This window comes from Benincasa hispida, chromosome 5, assembly GCF_009727055.1.
Source record: "Benincasa hispida cultivar B227 chromosome 5, ASM972705v1, whole genome shotgun sequence".
Taxonomy (NCBI): Eukaryota; Viridiplantae; Streptophyta; class Magnoliopsida; order Cucurbitales; family Cucurbitaceae; genus Benincasa; species Benincasa hispida.
This window is the reverse complement of record NC_052353.1, coordinates 46,734,525-46,755,464: the sequence shown is the minus strand read 5'-3', so window position 1 is coordinate 46,755,464 and position 20,940 is coordinate 46,734,525. Positions and strand designations below refer to the sequence as shown.

General features: G+C 35.8%; 1 long non-coding RNA gene across 1 annotated transcript; it reads right to left on the bottom strand.

Moving 5' to 3' along the window:
• Positions 1–7,238: 7,238 nt before the first annotated feature.
• On the bottom strand, positions 7,239–19,528 carry LOC120077565. Its single transcript, XR_005481781.1, has 2 exons — positions 19,080–19,528; positions 7,239–7,527 (listed from the first exon to the last, which is right to left on the bottom strand). It is a non-coding gene; the product is annotated as an uncharacterized LOC120077565 (long non-coding RNA).
• Between the last annotated feature and the right edge of the window lie 1,412 nt (positions 19,529–20,940).

The following is a 20,940-nucleotide window of genomic DNA, read 5'->3' as shown; positions in this document are numbered from 1 at the left end:
TATAGTCCAACTTATAAACCATGTCCCTCTCAATCACGAGAGGGTAGGGCCCTGTTGTTCAAGACCAGGAATCACGCTTAAGAGAACAACCTATCTGCTAACCCTAAGTTAGGTAGGATTGAATTCCTTCTTGCAAAACTATGTCCTCAGCTATCTATCCAATCTTATCCCTAAAATGGGAGGCTTATTGTGCAGTGTTGTTGGATTACCCTCACCTATGCAGATCAAAAGATAATCGCGAATAAACAGGAGTTCATAATTAACTCAGGATTAAGATCGAGTTACCCTAGGTCATTGGATTTTGAAATAGTCAGCTTTTACAGTAAATGGTCGTTTACAAAGAAAAGTGATTATTTTGAGGTTCGGTCTTATGTAAACTCATTGCATAGAATGCCTCCACTCACATGTCTCTACATGAATGATTTTGGGATCACATCATTTGTATCATTATACAAAATGGGCCACATCCAGTAGTGTCACCAAGATGAGGTACTCAATCTCATCCATATACTTATAGACCATTTTGGCTATATACTAAAACTTGATCCTATTTTATGTCGCCACATAAAGTTAAGTTTTCATATTATAGCCATGGGTTCGTTTATTGGATTTTTACAACAGAACGCAATATCAATAATAATTTATTGAAAAAATACTCAAAAATACTTTTATTGATAAATAGAATATGTTAACAATATTTACGAACTACGAGTTTAGGGCATTCCCAGAAGACATGACATTTATTGAAGCACCTAAATCTAGCATAGCATGAGTAATAATTCTATCTCCTATTTTGCATGGCAAGGTAAACATTCCAGGGTCTCGACATTTTTTAGGCATGTCTTTTTTTAATAGAGTAGATACATTTTTACTAATCGTTACTTTATTTTTACTAATCGTTAATCTTTCCACTTCCTTCCCTTTTCTTTTCTTAGTACACAAATCTTTCAAAAATTTAGCACACTTTGGTATTTGTTGACCAACATTAAGCCAAAGGGTGTTGATTTGTACCTTCTTGAACATTTCAATAAGCTCTAAATCAGTATCTTCTATCTTAGGTCTTGCTAATCTACTAGGGAATGGTGCCTTAGGCACATAGGGTTCTATTTTAGGAGAGTAATCACATACCTCTGGAAAAATAGGAGTTTTCTTTGGTTCACTTACCTTGCTCTCTTGTTCATTTATTACCTTTTTTTGCTTCTTTGAAGGGGGTTGAACCGGATTTGCATCTTGAGAGGAGGAGGAATTTCCTTTCCACTCCTAAGAGTAATTGCACTTACATTTGCATGCTCCGATTGAGCGGGGAGCTTACCGGATTATTTACTCTCAAGTTTGCTTACCATAGTTGTAAGCTGAGTGATTTGAGTGCCCAAGTTTAAGAAGCCTTATCTTGTTTCTTATTGAAAAGGATTTGCTCTCTTGTTGGAGTTGAATGTTGTCCTTTTGCAATTGATGGAATTCCTATTGAAATTTTAAAGAACGGTCAACTAGGGATTTCAAAAGATCTTTTAAAGACATACTTGAGAAAGATGATGAGGAAGATTGGTTCCGATTTTTAAATTGTCCTTGAGATCCCCATCTGAAGTTAGGATGACCTCTTCACCCTTGATTGTAAGTTTGTCCATGGGGGTCATATTTCCTCTTAAATCCTCCAATGGCATTTACTTGGGCTTGTGGGCAAGCCTCGAAAGTATGTCGGCTAGTCCACACGTTCCGCATGTTTTGACTTGAGGAAGCCTTCCCTAATGAAGGAGTAAAATAACATGCAACGAAATAAATAAAAATCAATAAGCACTCTAACTACTCTTAATTTGAGTTTTAAACATGCTATTCAAGTGATATTCATAAAGGGTTTGATGCAAACATTTGAAGACTTAATCCACGAATTCAACAGAATTACTCCAAGATTGAGCTTAATACTTCAACAAGACCACCATCAAGGTCTTCTTCACTATGTTCAAGAAGGAATGTGTGGTAGAAACACTCTAATCAAGCTGAATTGGATAGGGATTTGGATGGGTTTTTTTAGAGTTTTCAGAATTTCAGCACTTCATTCAAATTTCCAGAAAATCTCTACCAAATCCATGCATGAAGATTCATTATATAACCTGTTTTCATGCAGGGAGAGTAGCTTGCATGGAGGGCAGCTCCTACTTGGATCTGATTTCAAATTGGAGATGGAATTGGGTGACAAACCACCCAAGAGATAGTTAGTGGATTTTCCCAAAAATTGGAAAAGTCCACTAACCCTAAAATCAATTTTTAAAACTAAAATTGATTTTATAATTAAATAAAACTATTTTATTTAATAATTACTTTTATATAATAATTCAAAATTAATAATTAATAAAACTAATTTCATTTTTTTAATTAAACCTTTTAATTAAAATTTATTAATTTAATATCTTAATATTAAATTAATAAAATACCAATTCTACCAATATGGTTCAATTTCATATTTAAATCATAATTTAAATATTAATTGATTCTTCAATTTCGTTTAATTTCAATTAAATTAAACGTTTTTAATTGTATTAAATACAATCAATTGAAAACCCTAAAAATTGAATTTGAACATTTCAAATTCACAACCCTCATTCCAAAATTCATCCAATTAATACTCAATTTCCTATTCTAGTTTATGAGCTAGTAGAGGGACCTAATGGACCTACAGATCATGAGCTCCAGCGATTTGTAATTAATCAGTTAAACTCTTTAAAACCGAAGTAATTACTATTCGTTAACTATCAAGGCACACCACTATAGTTCGATAGTTGCACTCACCTCACTGTAGATATATTTCTGTCCATTTCAACTACAATCAGTAAGTCAATCCTTCACAGGTTGTTTATATTTACACTTGGGTCAAAATTACCATTTTACCCCTGTAAATATATCTTGCACCTTAAGCTCCCACTAACCCTCTATTGAACAATTGATTTATAATACTTTTTATAAATCATATCTCTCTCTAACAAGATAGGACACGGCCCTGTTGTTCAAGATTAGGCATCAACACTTAAGAACAACCTATTGGCTAACCCTAAGTTGGGTAGGAGTGAATTCCATCTTGCATTACTATGTCCCCAGCTATCTATTCGGTCTTATCCCTAAAATGAGAGGCTTATTGAGCATTGTTGTTGGACTACTCTCACTTATCCAAATCAAAGGATAATCCCATAATAAATAGGAGTACATAGTTAGCTCAGGATTAAGATCGAGTTACCCTAGGTCATTTAGGTTGAGATAGTCAGGTAGTTATCAAAGAAAAGTTACTATTTTGAGGTCTAATCTTATGCAAACTCATTGCATAGGATGCCCCCCCTCCCCCTCCCAGATGTCTCTACATGAATGATTAGTGAATCACATCATTTGTATCAGTTATACAAAATAGGTCGCATCCAAATAGTGTTACTAGGATGAGATCCCCAATTTCATCCATATACTTATAGACCATTTAAGTTATATACTATAACTTGATTTTGCTTATGTCACCACATAAAGTTAAAGTATTCATACAATAGCGAAGGATATGTTTATTGGATTTTCTAAATAAAATGCAATATCAATAACTTTATTGAATAATTTACTCAATAATAATTTATAGAATGTTTAACATGAATTATAAACTGCGAGTATTAGGACATCCTCAACACCAGAGCTACCTAAGTAAAAAGAGAAACAATATTAGATACTTGTGATCTTAGCTCACCTACTTCACTGGATTGAGCAATAGTGTAATTGAGAGTCCTTGTTCCAAAATCCTGAGAGTTTTCCGCCATAGTAGATATGAGTTGACTTGCTTCAATGGAGTCTTATTCGCAAGAGATCCTCCAACGACAACATCAATGTTGTTCCTCTCAGATGGAAGTAAACTTGAATAGAAATATTGGATAAGATATTGTTCAAAAATTTGGGGATGTGGAAATGAAGCACATAATTATTTATATCTTTCCCAATATTCATAAAGTGACTTTCCTACAACTTGCTTAATGTCATATATTTCTTTTCTTATATTATGAGCTTTAGATGTCAAAAAAAAAATTCTAAAAATTTCTTTTTTAAACTGCTCCATGTAGTAATGGAACCCGTCGGCAGGTAATATAGCCAATCTTTAGCCACATCCTTCGAGGAGAAGGGAAAGGCCCTAAGATTGAGTTGCTCTTGTGTTACCCCGTGTAGGCGCATTCCATCACATACTAGATGGAACTCCTTCATGTATTTATGCAGGTCTTCGCCGGTTTTCACTCTGAATGTAGGTAGGAGATGTACAAGCCCCGATTTGAGTTTCAAACGGGACGGTCGTCTCCGGATATACAATGCACAATGGTTGTTGATTATAATCTGACTCCGCTAGTTCTCGCAAGGTTTGTTCCCTTGCTTCTCTCATAATGTCTGATCGAGTCGGTTCTTCTTCTTCTTGTCTTTAGCTCTTGTTCTCTTCCTTTGTATCCGCCTTTCCTCACGGCCATTGTCTATAATCAAATCACAAAATACACTCCGAGAGGAGTGGGTCATGCACAGAGGGAAATTTAATCACACTAACTATTTTTTTTAGGTTTATTATTTCTCTTCTTTTTTTTTCTTTTTTTTTTTACTAAAAAGAAATCAAAATTCAAGTAAGCCAATTTGTTCGGGATAAAATCGGTGTCCTTAATTCACTTTAACCCAAAAAAATGAAATTTATTATGCTCAAACAACAACTAAAACTAACATGTAGTTATAGCGGAGTAAAAGGTCGGTCCACAAGGAAATTCTATTAATTGACAAGATTTTGATAATTGAATTCCAAAATATAACAAATAAGGAGTTTGTTTATTTTAAAGAAACTAAGTACAATCAAAGTAAAAGCAAAAAACTTTCTCTTTTCTTTTTTTTTTTTCTTTTTTTTTTTTTTTTTTTTTTTTTTTGGTAAAGAATTGATAGAAATAGATTCTTGAGAAATCATTATTAACTAGGTTAATTCTATCATTGATCATGAACAAATACATGAAACTTCAACATCCCATAATCCAATAGGATAAAAACCCTAAAGACCTAATTAGCTAATTAACATGTATCATACCAATTAGCCCTAATTTGAGTAAAAAACACTTCAATTAAACAAATTCATGTTCTTTTCTTAGATTGCTTTAGAAATTAGGGTTCCCGTGATTATGACATTCAAGAAACATACTAGACTAAATTTCAAGAATGATTGTTTCAATGCTCCAAATTAAGAAGTTCAAGAATTAATTCTGAAAAGAAAGTCCTAATTAAAACAAGAAATTTTAATCTTTGCAACCTATCTTACTATTATGCAACAGTGCCAAGTAAGATTTGCATACAAGAAATTAATAGAATCAATGCGTCAACTATTTTCCATTAATTTCTATTCAAATTCAACACAAGAACACTCAAGAATGCAGAAAATTCAAGAAAATACACGAAAGATCTCAAGAAATTAAACCTAGACTAAAGATTTCCCAAGAAATATACTTACCTAGCCATAAATTGGAGAAGTCTTGAAGGAATTCATTGAAGAATTGATGAAATACATGAAGAAATTCAGAAAAAGGCTTGTGCATTTACAAGAAATCTCTCAAGACGAAAGTAAATTCGTGGTTTTCTCTATAACTTCAATATGAAATTTCCCTTTCTAAAAAAAATGAAATCTATCCCCCTGAAATTTGGAAAATCTGAAGCATTTAACTGATGAGGGTCGTAGCGTTGCGACCTTAGTTTGACGCTGGCTCCGACGCTTGGTTGCTCAAAGGCGTGCGCTCGTTTTATTTTTTTTCTTCAACTTCTGGAGCGTTGCACTACTGGGTATAGCATTGCAACGCTGCCCTGTTTTAGAACTATTTGCTGCTTTCTGTCTTATAGTGTTGAGGTAGTGTTGGACTTAGTTTTTATGGGAGCGTTGTGGTTCTCTGAATGTTGCATGAGAATTGAATTAGCTTAAGGGTAGAATGGTAATTTGCCATTGCCTCTTCTTCTTAGTTGATTCTTTGGTCTAATTTGGCTCCATTTTGCTCCAAATTTCTTGTGATGACTCCAAAAGTGTCAGGATTGGATTTTGCCTCCAAAATGAACAATTTAATCAAACAAATAACATAGAATTGAGGGAATTAACATAGAGAACATAACTCTTTTCAAGACCTATCAACATAGAATAGTTTGTTCAATGATGAGCTATGCTCAATTGCTTAATTCGTTTTGGGAATATGCAGTACAGACTATGATATACATTTTGAACATGGTTCCTTTAAAAAGTGTTATTGAAACACCTTATGAATTATGGAGAGGGCGTAAAGGTAGTTACGTCACTTTAAAACTTGAGGATTCCTGACACATGTGTTAATACAAAACCTAAAGAAGTTGAAAGTCATTCAAGACTGTGCCTATTCGTAGGATCCCCCAAGGAAACAAAAGGTAGTCTGTTTTATGATGCTCAAGATGACAAAGTGTTTATATAGACAAGCGCAACATTCTTAGAGGAAGACCACATGAAAGATACTGTGAAGCACAATTGTCTAAATGCAACGCATAACACAAACCTTAAACGATCATCTAAATGACAACGATGCGGTGAAGCACAATTGTCTAAACGATCGTTAAGCAAGTGCCAAAGTATCGTATACCGCGTGATCGTGTAGTCAGTGACTATGCGATGAGGCATGCTAACTACACGATCGTTTAGTGCGCGCGTCTTTTATTAAACGATGAGCAACAAATGCTCCCACTAGATCGTTTACCTCGAGTGTCCACACAATTAGGTAACCAATGCTACGCGATAGAGTAAACGTTTTACCCCATTATTTAGCATTAACTAAACGATCGTTTAGCCTAATCCCAACGATCGTTTACCTAAGGCTACACGATATGACCAACTCTTGATCTTCTTCCTCGCTGAGAATCGCACCTCCATGCTTCAAACTTCATCACGAACGACTCGACAAACTCACACACTTTGAATTGCGGACTTAATTGCATGTTAATTATGCCCAAAAACATAGGGGCCCTTACAAATTAACACTTTGTAATGAAAATAAAGCTTTAAACAAAGGCAATTAAACCGTAAACATTCATCAACACTATCACACCCTCTCCCAGACTGCCTGCTAGCTTAGTCAGGGAGATGGCGTGAAGCCAACAAATATCGTCCTCCTCTAACGATACCTATTGACCCTGATGAATCGTTGAACCTGATAAACATACTAATCTTAGATATAAAATACTTTACATGTAACACAACATAGCGGAATCCCTGAAAACCTTTAGACACACATGAAATGCAGTCCTGACATAATTCGGTTTGGAAAATAACCTGATAGAGATATCACAATCAAAAACATATCCAACTGGGGTTTACACAACCACGACATCTAGTGCTTACACAACCATAAACTATCCAGTTCTTACAAAGACATTTACAATATAAACAGACACAATGTACAACTCCACCCACGTATGAATCTTGATCTGGAAGCTTTTAGGAGAAAATAGACTTTGGCAGTTATCAGGCATCGGGAGCTCGATCTCTACCTGAAAAGTGGGAAAATATTTTGAAAGAGTGAGTTACGAAGCCCAGTGAGTGACTAAATTTAAAACTGTAAATCCGCAAATCAGAGCATGTGATAAACCTTTAAATGTATAAATCTATTCAATCAAAGCGTTAAACATAAACATGTAACGCTAAAAGCTTTCTCAAATGTTCCGCAAGTACGTCATTAAAATCTAGCAAGGATAGTCAAGTATATAAAACATTTTAACTAACATGACAAATCAACATTGTGCAGGGCACGTCCAGTACAACCAACGTTTACTAGCTCTACAATGAGTAGGGCTCACCCAACACTCTCATCGTCTTTGTCGTAGTGGGGCCCGCCCAGCACTCCTGACAGTATCGTTGTCATGGAGTACACTCAACGTCAACAACGGAATATAACCTGTGTGCACACGGTACCATATAGCCTCGGGCTCAATATCTTAGTCATGTAGTCAATATAAGTCTTAGAAAACCACATGAAAACATTAAAACATGCCTGCTTATCTTTATCTTTCGTAATACTCAAGCTTACTCGACTTGCTCGTGAAAAATTGAAAATCTTTAAACAATATTCGCTAATACATACTTTACCTTAAATGGTATCGTTTCAACTACTTTTCAAAAAGTCAATAATCACGTGCTCGTATATAAACCTCATTAGAAAATCTAAGCTCAAAACTTATGCTTGAAATCATTTATAGAAATCATGTATCATTCATAAGTTCATATTCAACCATGTAAACCATTTAAGCATAAATTACAGTTTAGAAATCATTTTTGAAATTTGTTTTGTCACTCACAGTCTTGGCTGGTTCCCTGGTCTATAGACTCAGCCTATTTCCTCTTGGCCTGTCAAACAACCGAAACCGAGCATCAAAACTATAAATCGTCTTGTCTTTCCATGCTCATGAATTCTAAATTCTAGAAATAAAATTACACTTCACATTTTCTTTCCAGATTTTCTAGAGTCAATATCCTAACTTCCTTAATACTTAACCAAAATTAATGTACTATATATCAAACTCTTCATTTTGGAAACCTCTACAACTTACCTGAAGGAATAAAAATGAGATTCCTAACAGATTTGTCCAGAAATCCCTTAAACTCAGTGAATATAGATTCGTGCTTCTCTACTACCCTCTACCTTTCTCCTGAAATTGAACCTACTTCTACTCATTTTTGGCTCACGAATTCTTCATGAAAGTTATAGGAATAGCTTTCCAACCATACCTAATTGAGCTTCTAATCTAACCTATACACCCCAGAATGTTCGAAAAACCAGAGAAAAGCAGAGATCTTTCTGATTTGCACGAAAATTCTGTGCTCTATTTTCCTTTTCAAAAACCATTAACTTAACATCAGATTTAGCTCAAGCTTCCTTCATGAAATTTTTTAGAAAATAGGTTAAATTTCAAGAAAGTCAGGCCTCACCTCTTAGTTCTTCTTGTGTAGCTCAAACCGACTTAAAAACCAGAGATAGGTAGGTTGAACCCAAATTCTTCCATGGTTGCACTTGCATGAGCTTTTTCTCCCTTCTTCAACCTTCAACCTGCAACAACTTCTTCTTCCTCTTCCTTCACTCTCTCTTTCGAAATGCTCTGAAAATTTAATGGGAAATGATGGAGAAATGGGCTGAAATGAGTGGGTTCTCACTTTAAACCCTAAGCACCGAATGGGTTTCCAATTTCTTTCATTTTCTTTTTTTTTTCCTTTTTCCTTTTCCTTTCCTTTCCTTTTCTTTTCTTTTCTTTTCTTTTTCTTTATTCCCTTTCTTTTCTCTTCTTTATTTATAAATTCCAAAATTATTAAAGATAACTTCAACCAAAAGCTTTGCCATTTTCTTCAATAATGAAACAACAATAACTTAAATCCAACATCCTACAATGTGTGACAAGAGCAAATAATCCAAGGAAAGTCTCGAGTTTACAAACACCATCCACAAACGCATTTAACACTTAAACGCAAATGTAGAAAACCTACCACGACTGTAAAAAGAAGTTCAAAACATATGTAAAATTTGGAATATCAAAACAACCTGGCTCTGATACCAATTAAAGGAAATCAGACATGAGAATTTCCATGAGCAGCAGAATGATCGTTCCAAATTTCGTTCGAAGTTGAACATACACAAATACAGTCAAGAAACAGAAACTTACCGGTCATGCACAATACGAAATCACAACATGCTTAACAATGAGATCAAAGGAAAGATTATACATACCTTTAAAGACTCATGCTTCAAACTACCTCAATCACGAACGCTCGTTCAGTCTCCAAGACAGAAACACATGAACGCTCGAACACAAAGACCGCAACACAACACGATCAATCAGCAAACACGAACTCAACGAACCCCAAGATCATGAACCCAATGAACGGCCTCCAAAACCTCGAACTCAGCCGAGTTGAGTAAGACAACACCATAATAGCTACCTTGGTATTCTCGGTGTGAGAATCCAGAAGTGTGGGTTCTGTGTGGACTTGGTTAGAGGAAGAGATCGAAAAACTAACAATCATGTAGACAATTGAGCAAATGGGAGATGACAAAAGTCTATCGTATAGACGAATGCTCAATCATGTAGACGAAGGCAAGCTATCGTATAGCAAATGCCCTGTGATCGTTTAGCTACGGCCAACTGAGTGAACTATCGTATAGTAACACTCCACGATCATTTAGTCTCTCTTTCAGCTATCGTTTAGTGAATCCAATTCACTTGACAGCAAACCGTGAGTTCCTTTCCAAGAATGGCAACCCTTCTAAATTTAGGAAAACCTTTTTTTTCCTTTTATCTCACGGTTACCATAAAACCACCAATAACCTCCCACTCAATTGGTTATTAGAGAAAAAGATATAATTATCCAATAATTAATATTATTATAAATATATATGATAACCAACTTACCATATTATATTTATAACTTATAGTTTTAATATCTCATCTCATGAAACATATAAACCATAGTTCTTTTTCTATTTTATAGTACTTAATGTAAATCTCATTTACATTAATCCTCCACTTGATATATCGCATACATCACACCGATCATATCATATATAATCGAATTTCCTCTTGTCAATTTGAACATTTTAAATCAACACCAAGAACTGATTCTCAACTTGAATCCATTGAGCTACCAAGGGAACCTTATGGACCTGTAGCTTGAAGGTCCAACGGTACGTGAATAATTGACTAAACTCTTTAGTCATGGGATCCACCATCCATTAACTGCTGGGCACTCTACTAAAGATCGAAAGTTGCACTCTCCTCATATAGATATATTTTGTGTCCATACCAACCAATCAACAGTGCGATAACCCTTCACAGATCGCTCGTAAGTACAACTGGGCCAATAATCGTTATGCCCTTGTAGTTACATCTAACTTCTTAAGTACCACTGATCCCCCTAGTGAACATAAGTCATAGTCCTACTATGACTGAGTCCTCTCTTCCAGAGAAGTTGTGGCCACTATGTTCAAGACCCAAAATCAGCCCATAAGGGAGCAATCTATCTACTTACCCCTGCTTCGAGAAAGAAGTGAATTCCATCTTGTGTAATTGAGTTCCCAACTCCCAAATCAGACAATCCCAAAAAGGTAGGCATGTTGAGTTGGTAATCTGGCCACTCTCACCCATACTAATCAAAGAACCGCCCTAAAAAACAGAAGTTCCCAAAATACTCAGAATTGAGGTCATGTCACCTATGGTCATTTAGGTGAGATGTAAGTCTCAAGTATCAACGGCGTTATATAAAGAGACTATTCATCTCGTGATCCGGTCTTATACAAACTCTTTGTATAGGACACCCCCGCTCGCATGTATCCATATGAATGGTCAGGATCAACCATTTGTAGTAGTTCACAACACTTGTAAACCTCTACAAAGCGGGTCGTATCCGTAGTGTCACCAAGATCAGGTATCCCTCCTTAGTCCTTATACTACAGACCTTTTTAGGTTATCACTTAAGGCATGATCCACTTGTATATCTCATATACATGCTTAAGTTTACATACAATAACCATGGAGATTTGTTTATTGGATATGAGTAAATGCCAAAATAAAATAACTCTTATTTATTTATAACAATGTGTACAAATTACAAACTACGAGACTCTAGGAGAATTAGGATATCAATCCCAATACAATCTACATGCTTCTATCTCTATTGAGTTCGATAGCGGCCATATAGAAGAGAAAACACGCACATTAAGTTCTAGGATTCAATTCCGTCGATTAATTGTTAAGATAGCTTACTCAATTAACCGATTTTTCTTGAAATCTAGTAATTAGTGCATCCTATGATAGCCATTAAACACACAATTACTATTGCCTCTTGTAGATCTTTGTTAGACATTCTATCGAACACATTAAAGACAATGCATTCAATCATGATTATGACAAAACTAAGCATCTAAGCTAAACATGTTCAAGATATAGATCATTCAACATGCTTCAAAAATTAAAATCAGATTCAAGAATACTCAAATCATATTGCTAATGATAAAGACAAGTAGAAAACTCAAAAGAATTTGCAATAACTTTTAAAATATAAACAAGATTCAATTACTTCACAAATCCATAAATAAATTCATAAAGAATTACAAGTTTTTTTAGTACAATTCAAAAAGAAATCAAAATTTAACTTAAGTAGGAAACAAAATTACCATAGAGACTAATTGATACAGAGAGAAATTGCAGTCTCCATTCAAATTGTGCTTCCTCTCTTTTCAGCAAAAATGAAAGAAACACTATTTATACTTGCAGGGTAACATCACGACACTGAGGTAAACGTTGCAACGCTAAATCGAAAAAAAAAACCAAGAAGCGTTGCGCTTGAGACGTGATGCTATGTTGCGGGAGGCGTGCGCGAGGGATGAATCGAGTCAAAATCCAAACCGTTGCAGCGCTGCCCTGTTTTGCAGAAGAAATGAGCCTTCTGTCTTCAAGCTTGCTCAATGCTTCTCCTAGGGTCATGACGCTGAAACTCGATGGCATTACTTGATACTCGATGGTATTTTGGTAATTTTCTGATTCTCTTCAATTTAAATGATTTTCTTGGTCATTTTTATCCTTTTGGCTCAATTTTCTCTTAATGACTCCTAAACGCCTCAAAGACCAGTTTACCTACAAAATTAGCATTAAAAGCAAACAATCAACACAATTTTGGGGGAATTAACATGGAAAATATATATCCTTTAAAATCTAACAGTGGTCCAGCTCTATTTGTTTGTTTATGTCCTTGCTATTTTATCTGTTGTTGATGATTCCCACCCTGGGATGGTTTCTCCATCCAAGATTATAGGCATTTGAATAAGAATCATTCCTATGAACTACACGAACTGCGGATTTTGTGAGCACATATTAAATGTATATGGTTCTCTACATCTAACACATCCCATATCAGCAACTTGGCTCACCGCATTGACCTAATTGTTGCTTCATGTGTTGACTTGACTTAATGTTGTCATTTCTAATAAGTTAGTCATAGAAGCTATTTATGTTTGTAGCACAATGGCTGCATCAGCCTTAATTGCTTCCGGATTGCTCCTTTGTTTGTTTGATCTTGATCCATAGCCATTATCTTCGTAGTCTTCATGGTTTCTTGAGATTCTATCTAAAATGGCCTTCGCCTCAACATACATTTTGTCTAACAATCCCTCGACGATAGCAACATTTGCTACTGTTTGTGATGCTCCATTAAATCCATCATATAAAATTTCCATTTGTAAACTATCTGGTAGACCATTACATAGGCAATTTTTCATAAACCTCTTGAATCTTGTCCACGTGTCACTGAGAGTCTCCTTATCCTTCTATTGGAAATTGGCAATGTCTCTTCTTTGTTTTGCATTCTCAATAGGTGGAAAATATTTCTTCATGAATTTCTTAACCATCTGCTCCCAGGTGGCGATCTCACCTGGTTTTAGTTAGAGTGTACTCAGGTTGGGTTGGGTTGGGTTGGGGGTATTTTTTGGACCAACTTGAAAATTCAGGTTGGTGAAATTGGCTACCCGAGTAACCCGAATAGGGTACCCAACCCAACCCTTAAAATTCGGGTTGGGTTGATGGGTTGTGTTTATTTTTTTCTCCCTATTTTTGGTATAAAAACATTGATCCAAGATAAATGTAAACTTAAAATAGTCTTTAAACATTAATTGACATATTCATAATCCATAGTCACAAACATATCCGAAAATCAAATTTCTAAAACATAAAGTACAATATATCCATATCTGTGAAACCACATATCCATGAATCCATAGTTACTAGTTAGCCACAAACATAAAGTACAAAATTAATAGAATACAATACATAACCACATAAGTTCTTAACCCTATAGAATTACATAACGACAGACAACGACTAAACTATGAACCAAACTTCTAAATCCACAATTATTAGCATCCTGAGCATTTAACTTAGTCTTGAAAATTTAAAAACATTTCAAATTAGTTTAAATAAAATAAACCAACAATTAAAAATAAAAAGATATATCATATAAATACTCAACTTACCATGAAAATTATCAACCCATGGAGTTTCATTTTTGTATTGTGATGGAGGGTTGGACATTATTTAGAAAAACAATATAAAGGTATATAATGCCATATAAAAATGCAAAATTGTAACAAATGAATAACAATTAAGTTGGAGGCACCACTTACCACTCTCAATTTTTTTCACAAATCTCCATTTCTTCAAGTTGTGGAGGAAGATCTAATAAGGACGTTTTGCCACGGATCTAATTTTGTGTACAAATCAAAGCTTCCACTGTTTTTGGTGATAATGAATTTCTAAAAGAATAAAGAATCCTCCCTCTTGTACTAAATCTTGATTCAGAAGCCACAGTAGACATTGGAATGACAAAAACATCTCGAGCAATTTTTTATAAAACTTAGTATTTATGGCCATTTAATTTCCACCAACCCAGAACATTAAAATGATCACTTAGCTCTTCACAAGGATCATACAAATATCAATCCACATCATTACTCAATTCTAAAGTATGCTTTTCTTCCCTTCTTCACTTGTGTCGTGATAATACAAGATCACTCGGGTCAATCTCAACAATAATTCCCGAACTCAATAGTCTTGAACTATCACTTGATTCAACTTGTTCATAAACACAACTTTGGACACTCAAATCATCACCAAAGTTATCAACTTGTGACTTGTAAAAATTATTCAAACACATCAAATAAACTTCAATCCCATCAACAAGAGCTTTAGCCATAACATCATCATAAACACTTTCAAAGCAAAAGCATACGTAATCCAATCTGTAACGTGGATCAAGCACCACAGCTAGAAATATAAGCTTATTAATTTTTTCAAATGAACCCCAATATTTGTCATATTTTTCCTTCATATTTACAACAATAGTAGCAAAATAGAGTTATGTTCTTTGCTCCAACGAGTTAAAAGCTCATTAGTACCCCACATCTCATGAAAGTAAGAATTTTCAATCACATATAAAGAACCACTTATCATCGTAGTGACATCATAGAATACCTTCAAAAACATGACAAACACTTCAATATTTTTCTAATCAGAATTACTTGGTGGTCCTACCCTCTTTTTTCCATGGTCATCTTTAGCAAAATAGTCCTGATAATCCAGCTCCTCTTCCTCTAATTTTTGAAAAGCTTTATCAAATTTGAGTGCATACTCAAGCATAAGATAAGTAGAGTTCCATCTTGTTGCCACGTCCAAACAAACAAGAGCTTTGCATTATATTTTCTCTTGCTCCACACAAGCTTTAAACTTTGTCAATCTCTTAGGAGAGGATCTTACATACCTTACAACATTACGAACACTAGTGATGGAGTCATACATTTCTTTCACACCATCATTCACAATCAAGTTAATTGTGTGAGTACAACATCTCATGTGTAACGATTCACCTTCCAAGACTAGGGTTTTCCAACTTCTAAGTTTTTTTCTCAACATACGAAATAGCCACATCATTTGAACTTGCATTATCAACAGTTATGGAAAAGACTTTATCAACCCCTCATTCCAACAAACAACATTCAATGACCTTGTCAATCGTCTCACCCTTATTGTCACACCCCATCCCAGACTACCCTCTAAGTCTGAGAAAGGGCGTGACTGCAGCAGTTATCAACCCTTTTGTTGACACTTACTGCCTAATAACTCTTGCAGAAATAATTCTGATACCAATGAAAAAATTCAACAACCAACTGATTAAGTAGGCCCATTTTATTACAACAACGTAATGTTTATATAACTTCAAGACTTAACTACAAAGTTTACAACAACTATAAAACCTTCCGGAAGTGTAACTGTGGCATGTGGTAGACCTTGACCTTGGCAGTAACCTGGAATTTCTCACCTTTCGCTACCTAGGGAGGGGGGGAGGGGGGGAGGGGGGTAAAACATGAAACATGGAAGACATGAGCTATAAAGCCCAGTGAATGGTGCCTTTAGATAAACAAATAACTTTGTCAACAGAAATATACTTTTTGGCAAGCAATGCATAGTCAACAAGAACATTACAACAAGTTCAATATTATTTTCTAGCCAAACCGCTAGACAATCCCCAGCTTGACCGCTGGTTATCACATAATAAAAACATCCCCAGTTTTACCATTGCTTATCCCTGGCATGATCCTACATTTTTCCTAGTACTTTCACACGTATACTAAGACAACAACAATTCCTGTGAAAACTTTCCCTGTACTCTACTATCCCGCCAAAGTGCACATCTACTATTTTCCCGCTAGGATGCTTAGGTAATTTGACTATATTTCCCGCCGGTCGTCACCAACTATCATTTCCCGCCAACCAAAGCCGACTATATTCTCCTGTCGACTATATTTTTCCGCCAAGTACCTTTTCAAGCATGCTAACTATATATCCTGGGTACAATTCTAGTTTCCAACACAAACATACAAGCAATATCTTAACAAGCATAGTAACAAGATAAACTTATATCCCTGATCAAGCCAATTTAACATTATCCCCTATATATATTTACCTATATATATAGAAATTACATCAACAATACAACACACAATAACTACTCACCTTGATCGTTTAGGAAACTTTCTCTTTAGAAGTTCCTTGGTCACCTCGGGCTCCCTTTTCAACCCTACGATCCAGATTCAATTTAAAGCTTAGATTACTCATAGTTCTAGAACTTATTTTAAGATACTTCCTTCTGAAAAAATGTTCTAAAATGTCTCTGACAGCTTACCATAAAATATTAGCTCAAAAATTCTGGCTTTTTGGCCGGAATCATCAAAAAATCAAGACTGGCCCAACTTACCCGATAGTTCGACCCCTCTATCTTGTCCTCATTCTCCATCCCTATTCCTTGGAGCTTCTTCTCCAGCAGCTCTACCCTGAAAACTAGACTCTTTTAGCTTTCAGATGGCTTTGAAATCACTTCAAACACACCTAGTATTCTGGGAGAACTCCTCGTTCCAAGTTGATGCTATTTCCTATCTTTTCTGCCCGACGGCATCTCCCCTCTTGGAACTTCTTGACCAATGCATAGTCTTGCTACCAATGCATGCATTCTTCCATCAGTGCATAATCTTCTCCTAATTAGTCCTCACACACTCTTCTTTATGTCTTTTGAAGAGAATTTGAGTTCTTATCTAAAGTCCTTGGCTCTATTCATAGGCGTCCAAGATTGCTCCACGACCGACACCTTCTACTTGGCCGCATGTCCAAGTGTCTTTTCCTCACACCATCAATGCATTCTTACATCAATGCAAGCCAAAGTGTCTTCTTCTCCTTTCACCAACGCATAGCCCTCAACTTTGCATGTCTTCTTATGCATCCACCTCTTTTACTTAAGGCTTAAGAATTCCTCCTAATAAGCCACATGTCCGGATGACGTCTTTGAATGCATTCATCCTTCATACGTGTTCATCCTTCATATGCGTTCACAAACCCTTGAATGTTCAACGCATAGTATGCCATCAGCGCATAGTTGGCCATCAACGCATAGTCTATAATCAACGCATAGTGTAATAATCAACGCATAGAAACCCTTGGCTCCACTTGGTTTTCAACTCAACACCATCACATCTTCTACAATGCAACCCAACTCACTTACTTTGTCACTGCAAGCCTTAACAATCACAAGAGCAAACCACCATCAACGTATAGGATGGTCGATCGTCCTTGATGCATAGCTCACTCGGCATCGACGCATAGGTCGCTTGGCATCACAGCATGGCTCGCATGGCATCAACGCATGGGCGCTTGGCACTGACACATGGGACGGCCGCATGGCACCCTCCAGCGCATGCCTGGCCCCGCATCCTCGCACACCCTGCGCCCCTGACCCTCGTGCCATTCCAACCTTCCAACGCATCACTTTCAACTTTCTTCCTTCAGCCGTATGGACACATACCACCCTTCCAATGCATCCAACGCTTCCAATGCATAGCAATGCCTAGTCCAACACTTAGCCAATTTTCTCCTTGGCTTCCAACGCATGACAACTCTTAGCAATGCCTCTTGCCAATATTTTGGCCAATCATGCGTCTAACCTTACAAACGCATGGTTGCCTTTTCAACTTATGCGTTAATGTCTCTTAATACTTCACGCATGGGTCCTTTTTGACCTTACACTTAGCCAAATTTCACCAATTAAAGCTTAACTTAAAACTACTTAAGGAAAATCTATTCAACACTTAGAAATTTCCTTCATTTCAACATAGAATTTAACTTCCACCTACTTAAGTAGGAAAAATGAAAATCTGGGTTTCACACTTATGGTTAGCAACTTGACAAAAGTTCAAAATAAAATTATGCAAAACCCTTTCTTAATTAATGAAGCATGCAATGAGTACCATGTAGTTAACATTTTGCAATGAAGTCCATGTGTCAGTTGTAAGACTGACCCTTTGGGAATTGCTAACTAAAAATGATCTCAACTTCTTTTTTCCTTAAGATAAAGCTGATAGATGTCTCTAGCAATTGTTACTCTCAAAGGAAGGTCAAACTTAGGACAAGACACACTACAAAAATGGCTAAAACCCTTATTCTCTATAAATTTGAATGCCATTCATCAACAATTAACATCTTAGCACATGTTTGTTTACTAAAAAAATGTAGTCACAAAATTACTACCACAATAATTGTACGTGCACCTAGTACTATTTTTTTCCAACTTTTTGAAGTGATCCTATACAGTGGAGGTTGTCTTAGTAGCTTTAGGCTTCTTCTTAGTAGGTAGTGGTGGTTTACTTGAATTCCCAATTTCAATTATGTTAGCAACGACATGAAAAAGATCAGGAATAGGGCTAGGACTAGGACTAAGACTTGTTTGGCTAAGATGTCCACTACTGCTGTCTATAAACTATAAAAATTGAGAAACTATAGTCAAAGACTCAAAACAGAATAATCACCAAGCAAAAAAGGAAAAATCTAAGACTATTTATAATTAGACATTCAATAAACAAAGCAAGTAGAAAAATCTAAAACAACAACCAACACAAGTACTAAAAAAATCCACCAACAATCCAACAAAAAAAATAAACAAAGCACACAAAGACATTTTTACAGACCTTGAAATCTGTCACTCGAAATCTGAAATTTAGGCAACGGTCTTGGAGACGGAGAAGTGGAGATATGAAATTAAAAAAAGATGGCAAAGTTTAGACTTAGAGATGAATCACTAACTAATCAAAGTAAAAAAAATGGAGACAACAAAATCGGAGACGAAGACGGAGACAACCAAGACGATCGGACGAGACAACTGGAGACGGAGATGGAGACGGTCGGAGACAGAGACGATTGGAGACAGAGACACAGAGATGGACACTGACAGTCGAAACAAAAAAGAGTCGAGACAGACGGTCGGACACGAAGAGTCAAGACGATGGAGATGGAGATAGTATGACAGCGATGGAACGGCGACGACGGAGGTTGAGTCATCAAGGTCTTGCTTGAAGCCTTGAAGGTGAATGAGATTGAGAGGAGAAGTGGAGAAAATTGAACTTTGAAGAAGAAGAAACCCTAAAATATATATATATATATATTAATATTTTATTTCTTCCACTAATATTTTATTATTATCAAATATATTTTTTAATATTATTATTAGAAATTCGAGTTGGGTTGAGTCAACTCAAATTTTTTAAAATCTCAACTTGAGATCCAACCCAACCCGAAAAATATAAAAAAATAACCTAACCCAACCCAAATTTTAAACTAACTCAACCCAACCTTCTAATTTGGGTTGGGTATTCTGGGTTGTTTGGGTTGTCGGGTCCTTTGAACACCCTTAGTTTTAGTCTTGCATTTCAATGAAGCTCTTCAAATGAGCATGAGGGTCCTCGCCTGGTGCACCCCTAAATTGTTTGACATTTTGAATCATTTGAAGCATGACTAGTTTCATTTCAAATATAGCTCCTCAAACACTGGGCGCATAATCCCGGGTGAGAAATCATATAAATTTGGTGATGTGTACTCTCTTATAGGATGATCATGTGCAAGGTGTATTGGATTGGTATGTGCCAATACATTATTGGCATTGTTGGTTGCATTTGGCACCGCAAGATTGTTCTATTGATCCTCTATGGTCCTAGATCTTTTTCGTTGTCTTCTTCACCAATTTGATCTAATTCTTCTTCTAAAAGTCCTCTTGATCTCTAGGTCAAATAGGAGCTCTAGCGGTGTGCCTTCACTCATATACTGTTTGTTATGCTTTCGGCTTAGGCATGCAATACACCTTCAATCGAGTATCTACGAAAATCAAATACAATTCAAACACTAGTTAGTTAACTAAATCCCTGGCAATGACATCAAAAAAAAAAAAAATTGTTGCGTGTACAAAAATATTGATTGCTTTATGTTGTACTCGTGTAAAACTAATGAGTTGAATTATCTAAGTGAACACAAGTTTTCCCTAATTAAACCCAAATGTAAGTTCAACTAGAATTTTCTGGTGAGTATAAGGGTCGAACATAGGGGCTTGATATAACTTAAGTAAGATTGGTTGACTGGCTTTCACAATAATTCGTAAGTATCATGCGTCTAGACTAATTGTGAGGTGAACAAGACTAAATGATGAATTACATGGAGAGTATGTGTCTAGTGGTGTGTGATGGTGATAATGCATGGAATGATGGTGATAATGGTGGTGGTGATGGAGATGCAATCACTAATAAAGCAGCGTGCATTGAAATGGTGAAAATCAGTTGAGAAGGTTTACTAACATTCTCCTAAATAATAAATAAGTATACATTCATGTCACTAACTTATAAAATGAAGAAATCACCTCTCAGTGTTTCATGCCTGATGCCACATTTACTCTATCTCTAGGAAGCATGCTTAAGTTAATTATATGACAAAAGATTGACTATATCTCTAAAGCTACGTCTTTCCTTGCTTAATGAGTTCCACAGTAGTTAGCTAATTCTACTT